Genomic DNA, 17,261 nt, shown 5'->3' on the forward strand with positions numbered 1-17,261 from the left:
TAATCTTACGTGTGATGAAATTGGATTGTTGATTCCCTTCTACTGGGCGTTCAAGAGCAACGCGAGCCTCTTAATCTATAAACGCACGTCCTGCTGAAGTGCCTGCGCCGGACGTTAAAAGTATTATTTGTCGGCTCCCTCTCGAGTTGTCGTGACTCTTATGGTGGCCGCTTCGTCAGTGTCTTGAGGAAATAGGTATCTCTTCCTGAGTTATAAATACGTCTGTCTGAGCCTTACGAGAATCTTTTGTCTTTTCATCAAATCAACAGTAGTAAAAGGAGGTCGACTTCTTCCGGCTTTCCCAGTATCTTGCCCTGATGGTGGAGTAGCATCGTCTCTGGTGACGGTTGGAGTTGTCATACTTGAAGAAATGTTGGGGTGGTGGAAGCGGCTCTGGTTCTGGTGATCGTAGGTGTATCATGCAGAGATGGCACGGTTTTGATCACGGAGTGCTGGAGCCATGGTGCTGTTTCGAAGGGTGAGGATGGCGCTGCTTTGGCTGGTTGTGGAGCGGAGAAGATGGTGCTGGAAGGGTGAAAGCTGTTAGTGCTGGAAGGATGCAAGTTGTTGGAGCTAGAAAGATGCAAGCTGCTGGCGCTGGAAGGATGCAAGTTGCTGGCGCTGGAAAGGATGCAAGCTGCTGGCGCCGGAAAGATGCATGTTGTTAGCGTTGGATCGGCTTGGAATGGGCGCTGGCTTTGCGTGGGCGCTGACTGTTGGCCTGGAACGGCGCTGGCTTGGCGTGGCACGGACCGTTGGGCACCGTGAGGCTTGTTCTTACGGGCCCAGTTGCCTCTTTCCATACGTAGCTCAAATGGGAAATCATTTCCTTATTCAAATTCCGAAAGTGTTATGCCTATAAAGGGGGTTGGCTTTCCTCTTCTTTTTTTTTTTTTCTTTTTCGAAAGGCAAACAAAGCGCCTGGTTTATGGTTTAATCTGAATTTATAGATAATTGTTATCTATGAGGGTTTGGATTATTCTTTTGGAATGAATTTTTTTAGAATAATGTTGTTTTGGTTATGACTATAAGTAGCATAAGTACCCCAGGAAAGCCATGGAATTGTGAATGTTTTGCGACAGTAGAAAGCACAAAATGAAACATGGAAACAATATGGATATCGGTTTTTATCATCTCTGTGAATATTTGAAGTAGTAGACCGTGTATTTTGTCTAGGCAAGACTTACTCGGTTTTTCGGATCTCCTAAAGAAAAATGAATCTTCCGGATGCAAGTCCGAGTTTTGTGGGAAACGCCGCCGTGACCGTGGAAAGTCCCCAGTTGTCCCTGAGCCACCTGATAACCGAGTCGTCGATCCCTGGTCGGATCGTTTGCTTCTAACCTCTGGGAAGTCCCTAGTCATCCCTTGTCGTGTCATGACTGGTAATCGGGTCGTCCGATAACTGACTCGTCGATCCCTGAGTGGATCGTTTGCTTCTACCGCCTTGATGTCCGGGTCGAAGTATGAGATCGGGAATTGGAAATTGATATTGTAACCGAGAGATTAATCTCCCACTGTGGTCGCCAATTGTTTGAGGGTGAAAACCGTTTCTGCTGGTTTCGGTAATTTCGTGTGTTGTGGGTGATAAACGAGCTTAAACCCTAAACAATGTACTGCAAGGCAGTACTTTAGATTCGAGAGATCAATCTGTACAAATCTGGCCTAAACCAAGAAATGGTCGTTCCATACTTGGTTTGGTCATAAAGTGAAGGAGAAGGGTTGGTTTTGGGGAGGGAAACGAAGAGAGTGTTGAGACCAGGATAGTTGATTCTGGAAGAGTAGTTGTTTGACTTGTATCAGAAAGTGAAAGCTAATAGATGGGAAAGCTAACAAGTGATTTCTGAGTGTTGTATGCTCCTGACTAAAACTTGTCTTTTGGTGGAAATAGGTAACACCTATTTATACAAGTCGAAGTGAAACGTATTCTGGTCTCGTAAGAAATAGAAACGGATGAGTAAATGGGAGGAGGTGGTAACCGGTAACGCCTAGAGTTGATGTTCCATAATGAAGGAAAGTGTTTCACCATTACTCCCTGTATTTACTAACCGCCTCATTCTTATGACACTGTCTTGTAACGGGCGTAGTGTACGCCGCATGCTGTAAACCGCCAAACCAATACCCCAATGAGCATCCCCCAGTTTGTGACATGTGTCGATGTCTCGAGTGGTTTCGTGGAAAACGTGTAGCATGTTGCTGTTGTTTGGAAAGTTGAGCTTGGGAGACTTGCCGGCTTTATGGTGACCCTCGACGGTCGAGATTTTTCTTCTTGAGAGGAAGGGTAGCCGTTGATTATTGTCACCTTTCGTTTGGTAGCCAGCAGCGTGAAAGTATGGCTGGCGTGGCTTTGATATAGTTTAGGCGTGGCCAAGCTAGGATTTTGTCATAGTTTAGGCGCTACCAAAAAGTAGGGCTTGGAATTGGGCCAGAGGTTGCCACGCGTTAGCTGGTGACCTTGGACAGCTAAGATCTATATCTCAGATGGAAGGATGGACGTTGATTGTTGCAACCCTTCGTTTTGGCAGCCAGCGGCACGAAGGAAAGGCTGGCATGGTTTTGGCACAACGGTGCGGCTGATATGGTTGGTGAAAAAACGGGGGTCTAACAACACCACCCAATAATTCGATTAGCAATCTGTATGGACTAACTCCGAAATACTTTACTAGAGCATCAACTAGACATTCAAACTCAATCTAGATAAAAGTATCTCAAGGAGTTAATATCTCTCTCTTGATTTGATTTTTAATCAATCTAAAAACAATAGCGAGTCTTTATCAAATACAAGGAATAACTTGGACGGTACCAAAGACCAATGTCCAAGGATCAATCAATATCAATCAACAACCAAAGGTTGGATTTCCAATTGATGATCTTGAACGCACAATCTGTATTATTTCAAATATATAAAATATAATGCGGAAAAGAAATAACACAGACACCAGTAATTTTGTTAACGAGGAAACCGAAAATGCAGAAAAACCCCGGGACCTAGTCCAGATTGAATACACACTCTACAGACACTAGCCTACTCCAAGCTAACTTCGGACTGGACTATAGTTGAACCCAAATCAGTTTCCCACCGATCCAAGGTACAATTGTACTCCTACGCCTCTGATCCAAGCAAGATACTACGCACTTGATTCCCTTAGCTGATCTCACCCATAACCAAGAGGTGTTGAAACCCAAAATCACAGACTTGATAATAAACAGATCTGTCTCACACAGAAAAGTCTATCAAAGGATAAATCTGTCTCCCACAGATAAACCGTAGGTTTTGTTCCGTCTTAAGATATAAAATCAAGGTGAACAGGAACCAATTGATAATCTGGTTTTATATTCCCGAAGAACAGCCTAGATTAATAAATCACCTCTCTACAATCCTTCCTGACTACACAAGCGGATTGTTTAGGAATTACAAACAGTGAGACGAAGATGTTTGTGATTTCTTTATCTTTCTTATCGGATAACTCTCATGATCTCAAGCAAATCAATCGATTGTACTCGTACGATAGAAGATGCAAGATCAGATCACACAACTACGATAAAAGTAGCATCGGTCTGGCTTCACAATCCCAATGAAGTCTTTAAGTCGTTAACCTGATTTTAGAGAAGAAAATAAAAGGTTAATGGAGATCGACTCTAGCGGGCGCACTAGTAGCACACAGACGTGTGGGGATTAGTTTTGCACAATGCTAGATGTTTCCTTTATATAGCGTTCAAATCAGGGTTTTGCCTTAGTTACAAAGCAATCCTTATTCACCGTTAGATGAAAACCTGATTTAGATTCAAGCCAATATTTCTCAACCGTTAGATCGAAAACTTAACTTGTCACACACAATTGAGATATACGTTTACTGGGTTTGTGAAAACCGTGCCCAAACGTGTACGTGTATGTTGGTTCAACATAGTAACCCAAAAGGTTAACCATATGAGCATTTCATATTAACCTTGTTCTTCTTCACCATAACTAGTTCAAATGACTCAAATGAACTAGTTAAAGAGTTGTTTAATTTCTATGAGATCTTATGTAACTACACAAGACACAATTGAAACAAAGATGATTCGATTCGATTGAATCGGCTCATGAACTTTATACCCACGGTTTGCATAAAACATTCCTTAGTAATTCAAGTTTCATGTTCAGAGCACATCTTTAGATCATAACCTCTTAAGTTCACAAACAAGTTCGCGGAATTAAGTTAATCGGTTGAGTTTTCCAAACTCAGCAGAAATTCTCGGAAAGAGAACTTCCGCCAGTTCGCGGACTTAGCACACAAACGAGTTTTGGAAAATCCAACAGAAATTCTCGGTCGAAAACTTCCGACAGTTCGCGGACTGAGTCTGGGGACTGGGTTCGCGGACTTGGCAAGCCAATTCCACAATCCTCCCGATTTCTTTTGATCAACAAAGTTCGAAAACTTCGGTTCAAGGAATACATGGTTATGTAATCTAAACTCTAATTTCAATCATTGAGACATTCTCAGAGGACGTTATGTAGCCGTTATTCACAGCTCATGTCAGAGCAATTCTCAAAGTGATTGAAACTTTTCATGACTTTTGTCACTAGGTGAAGATAAACTTGATCAAAGCGAAACGCTTTACCAACACATGATTTCTAGATATAGATAGGCGAGATATACTCGGCTCGAAATATCAAATGTGTATGATCTAGTCTATATAGCATACGACTTTTGTCTCATAAGAAGTAGGAGATAGAATAGATAGACTTTTGAGTGATAGATAAGTTCAACTTTCCACATGCCTTTTTGTTGATGAAGTTCCACGGTTCCTTGTATAGATCTTCGTCGTTGTATGATGAATCGCCATGAAGTCCTTGAGCTCAACTACACTTTTCTATCCTGGTCCGAGACTTAGCTATGTAGCCTAGAAATGAAGACTTATAGTTTTGATCACTAACATTGACAAACATGCTTGAGATAGCAATGCATGCGAGGTTTACCGAGCTATGCTCTAACAATCTCCCCCTTTTTCATTTTTAGTGACAAAACTATTTATACATATGGAATACAAAAAAGATAAACTTTAGTGGCTCCTATTCCATAGTCTAATCTTCAACGTTCCCTGAAATCTTCGTCCTTCCAAGTACTCCAATGATCCCAAAGGTTGTAAGTTTAGCACCATCGTTGTTGAAGATCCGTAGCTATAACAATGAGAGAAATCGAGATTCTCGATCATTATTATACAGTGTCATAGTATTATTATATAACATCAAAGTCCAATTGTATCAAGACTTTAACAATAATACTACGGTGATATGTATCACTCCCCCTTAGTCAATACTCCATCTCGATCATGGAAACCACTCCCCCTTACACAATGATCCGAAAACCATATGTATATGTAGTGTGAACTACATTATTTCTCCCCCTTTTTGTCAATAAAATTGGCAAAGGTACAGGGATCATAATGATATTTCCACAAGATACATTTCATGACCAAAAGAAAAATACATACCAACTTAATTTAGATGCAATCGAATAGCCGAAGCTAACAACATTCATCAAGGAGTTTTAAGATACAAGATAACCCCTATAAAATTCCACAGCCGCACTCCCCGCAAGATATTACCATTAAGCACAAGTTCAAAAGAACTCTCCCCCGTTAGATGTCATTCCCGAAAGAACAACAAGAGCGACCTTAATTTCGAAAGAAAAGAAGGATTTTTAAATTGGACACCAAAAACCATAGAATTGATTTTCTATATCCAAAACTCAACTAAATTAATCACAAGAAAACCCATGATTAATTTAATTGGAATACGCAACTAAATCAAACCACAAAAAGTGATCAATTTAATTGAAGGTGCTCAACATAAGAAAACTTACGGAGCTACGACTAAGATAATCATACGGTGACGACTAACTAAATCGTTCACATACTCAACATAAGGAAAAACCTTACGGAATATACGACTACATTAACCAATAGAACATGATTTGTATAGCCGTTCATATACTCAACACAAGAATTTGTGGAATATATGAAAACTCAACTAGATTAATTACAATAGAACCTATAATTAATCTAATTGGAATACAAACAACCAAATTAATCACCGAAGTAATCAATTTAATTATTTTGGGCTCAACATAAGAGAACTTATGGAACCCCGACTAAGTTCATCATAGAATATGACAACCTTAACCGTACATGTATTCGACATAAGAAAGAAAACTTATGGAGTACAAACTAAATAACCAAACTGGTTGATTAATTTAGTTAGCATCTTATGGAACAACCAACAAAGCCAAGGTAAATCGACTTAGTTGTAAGGTGCTCAACATAAGACACACAATGGAGCCTTCACGGTAAAACATAATAAAATGGATCAATGAAGATCAATACCGTGGATAACATACAAGGATCTATTCTATTTTCCATCATAATGATATAATAGACTTTATCCTTGTCAAACAAAAGATATCATCCTATTTTCCATGAAATACATGATTGCATTGGCATAACTTTTGTATATGTCAAAAGTCCATTCGTCCTTTCATCAATACGAATATCGATTCATAAACGACTTTACTTTTGACCGCAATATGGGATCTTCAAGTTCACGGACGCAAACAATACATATCCCATAAAAATATTGCAATATCACAAACCATTAAAATACTGCAATAAACATCATCCTCCAAATATTTTTAGAATTTAATAACCAATAAACCTAAAAAATAACACAAGAAGATAAAAACAAAAATAGCTATGTGTAGTCACAATCATCACTATTTAAAACACTAGTTATTCTTCCAACTAATCCAAAAAGAAGACATCCTAGGCGACAATGCCTTTGAGAAATTCAGCATCATTCCCGAACTCCTTGTTGTCAACAACCATTGGAACATACGGTTCACGAAGATTGGAGTTTATATCAACGAACTGTCTTGGCTGATTATGTCGTACCAGGGCTCTCTGAATTTCTAAGAACTTTGACACAAAAGCCTTTATTTCACGAATCTTTCCTTCTTACTCTTACTTCCTTCAACTCATCAAGAACATCGGAAAACTTCTGAGAGTTAGAAGCACAAGCCCTGGGATTTTCTTGTATTCCTTCTTTTTCTTTTTTTCAGGGACTTAGAAAAGGAGATTTTTTTTTTTCCTTGATTGAAGATTTAACCAATCATGTGACATCCTTTCCATCTGACATGGTGCTTTGAGAACGTTATAAACACTGATTTGTGTGATTGAATCACTAATCAACAAGCAATCTTATATAGGATGCAAAAGAAAAAGAATGTAGGGTTCGAACCTATTAAGGTTCGTATACGCCCAACTCTAAAACCCTATAAAGAGTAGAATTATCGATAATAACCCTTTATTTTATTTGATAGACAGAAAAACAAATCTAAGAAAAGAAGGAAAAACTTTACTGAAGCCTGAATCAACACTCATCTTGTCTCTTTTCCGATCAGGCATATAGACAAGATTTTCCCAACAACACAATCAAGTTGTGTTGCGATGAACAACGATTTGTCATCTTTTTCCTCAAGGGAGGAATCTTCAGACTTCTGTCTATCAAAACGATTCGACCATACTTTCTTTTCAAATGGTCTTACTCTATCCCTGGAAACCAACTTCTTAGACGAAGATAAGATCCTACATACCTCGGCGGTCTTCTGAGCAAGTTTCAGCTTCCTTGCTAATCGATCTCTCTTCGTTGAAGTTTGCTGGCGTGCCTTATTTGGTGCTTGTACTTGTAACACCTTGATAGTTCGTGTCCCTTCATCGAACAAAACGAGCACGTCAAACTTGGATAGTATTCAGGCATCTGAGATGTGCAAGCAGCTAGACATACAGTAGATCCTGAAACATTACTGACAGGGTTTCCAGTTAGAGAATCTTCCAGCTTGATTGGGTTTCCTTCTTCTCCGAACCCATTGAGGTTGATATATGTATTGCTACAAGTATCAAAATCGATGTTTTCACCAAGGAGCCCTACACTTGATTTCCTATCTTCATCGGAATCATAGGTTTCAGACATTTCATCAAGTGTTACAGCTAGACCCAACCTATTGTTCCCAGTGTATTTTCTACGATTTGGGCATTCGTTAGCAAAATGGCCAAAACCTTACACTTAAAAGCATGAGGCATGTCCTCGTCATCAGCCTCGTCAGCATCCCTGTTTTAGGAGGTACGCGATCGTGAGGTTTTGTCTGATGACCTAGGTTTGTCTCTTGAAAACCGGTTACTTCTTCAACAGAAGATCCCTAAACTGCATTGTGATCAAGAAGACCCGACTTGTCAAGGTCTTCATCTGAAAAAATCATTCTCAGACTGATCCTCCTCAGGACATGAACACTTTTACCTTTGGCAAGTAATTTAGTGCTCTTCTGTGCTTTAAAGGCAACATCCTTACCGACTTTGGATGTATGCTCATGGTCAAAGATCTTTAGCTTCCCAACCAAGGTGTTTCTGGAAAGATTATTGAGGTTATTCCCCTCAACGATGGCATGCTTCTTAGACTCGTATCTAGATGGCAGCGATCTGAGAATTTTCATCACAATGTCCTTTTCAGGAATAGTCTTACCCAATGCAAAAGATGCATTAACAATTTCACACACTTTGTGATTAAACTCATCAAATGTTTCTTCATCTGCCATACGAAGGTTCTCCCAATCGGAATTAAGGTTTTGAAGCCTAGCTTCCTTTTCACTGGAGTTTCCTTCAAATACGGTTTCTAAGATATCCCAAGCATCTTTAGACCTAGTGCAATTAGACACATGGTGTTGAAGACTTGGGGCAATGGCATGTATGATAGCATTTAACCCTTCAGAATTCTGCTTTGCAGCAAGAATCTCGGCAGCATTATATTCACCAATATTCTTGGGAACAGTTCCGTCTCCAGCTGCAACAACGGGCGCATCATAACCATTCACCACATATACCCATGATTGAAAATCACGCGATTGAAGAAAAGCTCGCATAACAATTTTCCACCATAAGTAATTGGAGCCATCGAAGACTGGTGGTACGTTAATAGAGATAGCACCTCTGTCCATAGAGTCAGATCGCTACAAACACGGACTTGTTAGGTCTTAAACGTGTTTGCCTGCTCTGATACCAATTGAAAAAGCGGGGGTCTAACAACACCACCCAATATTTCGATTAGCAATCTGTATGGACTAACTCCGAAATACTTTGCTAGAGAATCAACTAGACAGTCAGACTCAATCTAGATAAAAGTATCTCAAGGAGTTAATATCTCTCTCTTGATTTGATTTTTACTCAAGCTAAAAACAATAGCGAGTCTTTATCAAATACAAGGAATACTTGGACGGTACCAAAGACCAATGTCCAAGGATCAATCAATATCAATCAACCAAAGGTTGGATTTCCAATTGATGATCACGAACGCACAACCTGTATTATTTCAATTATATAAAATATAATGCGGAAAAGAAATAACACAGACACCAGAAATTTTGTTAACGAGGAAACCGCAAATGCAGAAAAACCCCGGGACCTAGTCCAGATTGAATACACACTGTATTAAGCCGCTACAGACTAGCCTACTGCAAACTAACTTCGGACTGGACTATAGTTGAACCCCAATCAGTCTCCCACCGATCCAAGGTACAGTTGTACTCCTACGCCTCTGATCCCAGCAGGATACTGCGCACTTGATTCCCTTAGCTGATCTCACCCACAACCAAGAGTTGTGCAACCCAAAATCACAGACTTGATAATAAACAGATCTGTCTCACACAGAAAAGTCTATAAAGGATAAATCTGTCTCCCACAGATAAACCCTAGGTTTTGTTCCGTCTTTAGATATAAAATCAAGGTGAACAGGAACCAATTGATAATCCGGTCTTATATTCCCGAAGAACAACCTAGATTGATCAATCACCTCTCTACAATCCTTACTGACTACACAAGCGGATTGTCGAGGAATCACAAACAGTGAGACGAAGATCTTTATGACTTCTTTATCTTGCCTATCGGAGAATACTAACGATCTCAAGCTAATCAATCGATTGTACTCGTACGATAGAAGATGCAAGATCAGATCACACAACTACGATAAAAGTAGTATCGGTATGACTTCACAATCCCAATGAAGTCTTTAAGTCGTTAACCTAATTTTAGAGAAGAAAATCAAAGGTTAATGGAGATCGACTCTAGCGGGCACACTAGTAGCACACAGACGTGTGGGGATTAGTTTTACACAATGCTAGATGTCTCCTTTATATAGCCTTAAAATCAGGGTTTTTCCTTAGTTACAAAGCAATCCTTATTCACCATTAGATAAAAACCTGATTTAGATTCAAGCTAATATATCTCAACCGTTAGATCGAAAACTTAGCTTGTCACACATACTTGAGATATACGTTTACTGGGTTTGTGAAAACCGTGCCCAAACGTGTACGTGTATGTTGGTTCAACATAGTAACCCAAAAGGTTAACCATATGAGCATTTCATATTAACCTTGTTCTTCTTCACCATAACTAGTTCAAATGACTCAAATGAACTAGTTAAAGAGTTGTTCAATTGCTATGAGATCTTATGTAACTACACAAGACACAATTGAAACAAAGATGATTCGATTCGATTGAATCGTCTCATGAACTTTATAGCCACGGTTTGCATAAAGCATTCCTTCGTAATTTAAGTTTCATGTTCAGAGCACATCTTTAGATCATAACCTCTTAAGTTCACAAACAAGTTCGCGGACTTAAGTTAATCGGTTGAGTTTTCCAAACTCATCGGAAATTCTCGGAAAGAGAACTTCCGCCAGTTCGCGGACTTAGCACACGAACGAGTTTTGGTAAATCCAGCAGAAATTCTCGGTCGAGAACTTCCGACAGTTCGCGGACTTGGCAAGCCAATTCCACAATCCTCCCGATTTATCTTGATCAACAAAGTTCGAAAACTTCGGTTCAAGGAATACATGGTTATGTAATCTAAACTCTAATTTCAATCATTGAGACATTCTCGGAGGACGCTATGTAGCCGTTATTCACAGACCGATTCACGTCAGTGATTGAAACTTTTCATGACTTTCGTCACTAAGTGAAGATAAACTTGATCAAAGCGAAACGCTTTACCAACACATGATTTCGAGATATAGATAGGCGAGATATACTCGGCTCGAAATATCAAATGTGTATGATCTAGTCTATATAGCATATGTTGTAGTATTTCGATTGCGGTAAATAAGGATTCATTGCTCGGACTTGAAAATATTTTTAAAACAAAAATATATATAAAATTTGTCACAGGATCAAGAGATACTAGGACTCAGGATTCCACCAATTCTTATACTCATGCGAATCAACTATTAATTCTAGACAATTATAGCTTATAATGATAACAAATATCGACTCTTTTATTTGCGTAAAATAGATTTTGTAAAGTATTAGATGTAAATCATAAGCATGATGCATCAAGAATCTCATGGATTAAGCATACATCATCAGACAAAATCACAAATAATCAATAAAAATCATAATTCCATTCATAATAGTGCAAATAGTCATAAAATAATTAAATAAAAATTACTCATGCATAAAGAATGGTTTCTTCCATCATCCCAGTATTGGGGTTTATCTATTCATATTAATCATACACTCAAAATATTAATTCAAAGATCAAAGTGTGATCAAAAGAGTCAAAAGTTATAAAACAGTGGTTCTGTGACCCACAAAATACATCCAGCAAGAAACGATACCAGGGAACTGCAGTAAAACAACGACACTCCACTGCTGCTGTTGACGCTGCGGAAAATAAGACTGCTCTGTGCAGTCTGTTCTTCGTGTTCTTCAAGGTCCTCTAATGGCAGCAACAGCAGCAGGTGGGAATTGCTGTTAATCCTTCTTCTTCGCTCCTCTGCGTCCCAAACCTTCCCCAAAATCTTGATAACTTATCTTGGACTCGTAACAACCTTTTTATACACAATAGGTCGACTAAATCTTCCCTAATAGTTTCGTTTATCTCCACAACAAGTTACGGGTTTTTTTCTCTGCCAAACTCTCTTTACGTGTCTTCCTTTTGAGCCGTATACTTTCCAAAGCCTTTATAAGATATATTAGAATCTGTGGGAAGATATATCTACATTCTAGTCACGCTATATTTCTGGCAACAAACCAAACATGACCCGACTTTCTTTCTCTGTTTGAACCGAGTATTTTTCTTCCCTGTTAGTCGATATTCCGGATTATCCAGCCCAAGTTAGTTTGGCGGTTGAATCTCTCCAAAGATAGCCTAACAATCGAACCCTAAATTATGTTCTCGTTGGAAACATTTTCCCGCCAAAACGTTAATTTAAAATGTGAAGAAGGATTCCCCCTATCCTCTGATGGGGTGCGAATAGGAAGCGGGCTGAAAAAATTATTGGGTGGAAATAACCAAAACTTGGGTGCCTTTAGTAATTTTTCTGGGATGTTTTCCGCACTTTTTCGGGGTTCCTCCGGGGTATTTCTGGGGTGTCTCTGGCATACTTCTGGGGAGCTTCTGGTACGTTATCTACGGAGGTTCAAATGCCACATTTTGAGCTAATTTCGCCGCAAAAGCTTATTTCTCCAAAAACAACTACAAAGACATAAAATAACCAAATAAGTACAAAATCGAGCACTAACAATATATACAATTGGGACAAATTAGACACATAAATGCGTCTATCAGATACCCCCAAACTTATTATTTGCTAGTCCCGAGCAAATCAAAACTACAAAATAAAATCCTAACTCACTGTCGCAGGCATCGTCGATTGCATTTAGCGTATGCAATAAGCCTTTAAACCCCTAGGTGTCCCTAGTGGCCGAGTTATAGTCTCGGGAGGGCTTACAAGAGATATACCCACAAAACCTGTACTCCATACCTTAGCTATCTACGCAGAACCTTGGAAGGCACTAAAGAATCTCCTTGGTTGGCATACTTATTGACTACAGGAAGAAGTACCCTGATGCGAAATTCCAATTGTTGTACACGAGTTTGCACTCAAGCATACTAAAATTCATATAAAGTGACAAAGCTCTACTAAGATAGTCGCACTATGGACACCAATATCCGGAGTCAAAACTAATCACATGGATAGATCAAGAAGATGGATATAGAAAAACAAAGATGGTTTTGATGTTTACTAAGTGAACGGTGTTTCCCATATCTGTCTGAAGGCCTCCGCCAAAATGAACCTATCCTAATCGATTGAGATACTAGTCTGACTAATATCAACACACTGGCATATACAAGGGTACCAGTGGTCGATAACCTAACTCTAGGTCAACACAACTGGCATATACAAGGGTACCAGTGGTCGACTTTATTGAATTTATTCCTTTTGGTCAAATTGTCTGGTCTCAATTTCTTTTTTTCTTTTTTTTTTTATAACTTTTTTTTTTTCAACTTTTTTTTTTCATGGTATCTCAATCACTCTAATTCACCCTAGCATTGGTAACAACTTGAATCGTGAGCCCCACCAAATCACTTAGAAACATATTTAAAAAGAAAACAACATCAAAAAAGAAGTGAAAAGGACTCAACGAGATATGGTGAAACTATCATGTTATTCCTAACAACTGAGCTCTGTGCTTTTATGAATAGACTCTTTGGATGTTGCCATCTAATCAGATTGGTTCCTCAACTCCTACAACCAAAATGCTTCCATCCACTTAGATTAGTTAGTGCAATCCTCAATAGGCATAAATTTCTAGGTTCTGGAGTTTATTTATTCATACCGCAACTAAAAATTTTCTCCCATACCCCCAAACTTAAATCTAACATTGTCCTCAATGTTCTAAAGATAAAATTAAAAGCATGAACAAGGAGAAACTGTTACCATTTGAAGCAAAAGAGTTAAGGAAAGATATTACCGTGTTGCATGAGATTGGGTTACCTCCCAAGAAGTGCTAAGTTTAAAGTCCTCAGCCAGACATTGGAAAGGATTAGTCAACTCGAACCGTATAACAGTAGCCGAAATAACTGTGGGTCTTCAAAACCAAATAGAGCTGACCAAAGGAAACCGCAGTAAACCAAGAAAATGAACAAGAATAGCATGCCCTTACCTAGTTTCCTGATTAAGAAATTTATATCTAATTGTGGTTCAGGTTCAGGTTCTATGAAAGGGTCTACATAGAAAATTTTCATTGGCTGCGTTTTTTCATAGGTGGGATCCGAATCATTAGGTCCTAGAGTCTTGAAAAACTCAAATATGATCTTAGAAGCGCACAATAATAACCTAAATAACTGAGGATCCTCTAAGTCAATAAGATTTGACTTACGTAATTGACCACAATGAGAGTAGTGGTCATTCTTAAGAAAATGTGTCGATTCTAACTTCCTAAAGCATTTAGGTTTAGTCTCACAACTTAATATTCGACACATTTGGAATATAAACGTTCCCACAGTTGGAAGAAAACTATTTGGTGGGAAAACAAAGTCAATCTGGGGATCATAGCCTGGGAAAACCACATCAACCAGAGGATGGGTTTCTAACGACTGAACTTCTTCCTGGACATCATTAGGTTCGGGAAAACGAGTATGAAGGTAATCTTGTAAAATTGTCGAGGCAGAGATATCAAGTCCTAAGTGAAGGGACTTTCTGAGAGTTAAAGGTAAGGCACTAGGAAGGTGATAATCACCCCCAAACTTATATTTTTCAGTGTCTCTAGATAGACTAGTTACAATCTCCCTAATTTCTGGATCATTAGATTCTTGAAAATGGTCAATTGATTCTTCTAATTTATTATCAGGTAGTGCATCTTTACTCATCTCTACGGGTATATCTTCTTCATCTAATACTATTGTTTCTAAGTCGCTAGACTCTAAAACAGCATTTTCGGAATAAACCCGTTCCTCTAAACCACTATCGGCTTCGTAATCAAAAGGAAAAACTACATCGTCTAAAACGGTGGTATCCCTAATCAAATCCCCGTCCTTTTGAATAGGTGAATAATTATAAAAATTATTTGTATTTGAACTAGAAATAATATAATCATTATAAAGTTCAATTGGATTAATAGATTCCTGATCACTATGCCTACATATTTCAGATTCTTCATTACTACTATCCTCATCATCATAATAGTACAAAGATGATTGAACCTTATCTAAATAAGTAGTGTCTTTTATTCTAGCCTCGTCCTCTAAATTAGGCAAATATTCACTATTGATATCAAGGGTAGAATTAAAAACCCTATTTTAGAAATTTAGATTATTTCGAGCAGCATTAGCCAACTGTTCATTTTCTGCCTCTAGACGTGCCTGAATTTCACTGAGCATAAAACTTATACGTTCACCACTCTCGTTTATCATCTCAGAATATCGTGTACACTCTTCCTTTGAACTATTCATTGCAACTAAACGTTTATACGTCCTTTCAATCCGTTGTTGGGTCTCTTCTAGAGATGGAACAGGTTCAGAAATATCATAATCAGGACTAGTTTCCAAAAACGAGTAACCAGTACTACAGTGTTCCTGATTTTCATGCTCGTAAGACTAATTCGCGTGTGGATAATAATTGGGCTCACCATGGTATGAACCATAACCTTGAAAAGGTTGGCGTTCCCAACTACTATTCCCACCATGGTCATAAAACTGATGATGTCCATATTCAAATTCAGGTCAATACTCATTGTATTGGCTTCTATCATACCAGTTCGACATTCTTAATTGCAAGGGGATTCCACAACCACAAACAAGGCCGACTCGACTCCACCAAAACAAACCTAAAGATTTCTAACAAACAAAAAGCATGATGGCTTCACTTAGATTGTTTCTAGACTTGCTTCTATCTCTCGAAGGGGAATTCGTTACAATTTAAGCAAACCCCTCTGGAATCAATACGAGTCAAAGTAAGTTGAATTGAGGCGAGGGAAGCTCAGTGGAGCTTTGATACCCAAGGCCTCACCGCTATCACAAGGCGGCGCAGTCACGCATTCAACTCACAGAAACCATCATGAACTTCGAGGTGTGCTTAAGAAAGTAACCAATATCCTTCGAAATTTTTTCCTGATAAGAGCGATACCCTATTGGTCTCGTTCTAGTCAAGTTTTAAGATTGGGTTCGCGTTAGGTTTCGTTTTCCTAAGGCGGGCAAGAAGGGAGCGGTGATGAAATCCGAACCCTTATCTTGTATTGGCCAGTCCTTGCCCTTTACTAGGAATTTAAAAACAGTCCAAATTCGTCCTCAATCAATGAATCACCTTAAGGAATACAGTAAACCCGCTAACAGGGGATTCGCGCGTGTTTCGAAAGCTTACCTCCCGTACCAGACGGGGGATGAACCATTGAAGTCGACTCGGGCCACGACTCCTATGTCATGTACGAACCCGAGGGGCCGAGACGATATTGTAATCGTCGTCCTTCCTTGCAAACAGTTTATATTTAAAAAAAAATTTATTAATAATAAGACCCTTCCGTAGGGTTAAAAAAAATAAAAATAAAAAAAATGTCCAAAAGTCCAGAATAAAGTCCAAATAAAAAGTCCAAAAATTACAAAAATTATGAAAAATAAAGCCTATTTACAAATTCTAAAAAAATAAATAAATAAAAGCTATATACAAAAAAAAGTAATAATAAAAATTAAATCCTAAAAAAAAAATTATGTCTTTTTTTTTCTTCTCTTTTAGCTTTTAGCTTTTTGTTCCCAAGTCCTTAGTATTCCACTTCGAACCTGTAAATCAAAGACACAAAAAGAAACGTAAAAAGGAACAAATAATAGTAAAAAAAAACAAACCTAAAAACAAATCTATAAACAAGTCCGCGTCGGCGGCGCCATTTTGTTGTAGTATTTCGATTGCGGTAAATAAGGATTCGTTGCTCGGACTTGAAAAGATTTTTAAAACAAAAATATATACAAAATTTGTCACAGGATCAAGAGATACTAAGACTCAGGATTCCACCAATTCTTATACTCATGCGAATCAACTATTAATTCTAGACAATTATAGCTTATAATGATAACAAATATCGACTCTTTTCTTTGCGAAAAATAGATTTTGTAAAGTATTAGATGTAAATCATAAGCATGATGCATCAAGAATCTCATGGATTAAGCATACATCATCAGACAAAATCACAAATAATCAATAAAAAACATAATTCCATTCATAATAGTGCAAATAGTCATAAAATAATTAAATAAAAATTACTCATGCATAAAGAATGGTTTCTTCCATCATCCCAGTATTGGGTTTTATCTATTCATATTAATCATACACTCAAAATATTAATTCAAAGATCAAAGTGTGATCAAAAGAGTCAAAAGTTATAAAACAGTGGTTCTGTGACCCACAAAA

This window comes from Papaver somniferum, chromosome 1 (genome assembly GCF_003573695.1).
Source record: "Papaver somniferum cultivar HN1 chromosome 1, ASM357369v1, whole genome shotgun sequence".
Classification (NCBI taxonomy): Eukaryota; Viridiplantae; Streptophyta; class Magnoliopsida; order Ranunculales; family Papaveraceae; genus Papaver; species Papaver somniferum.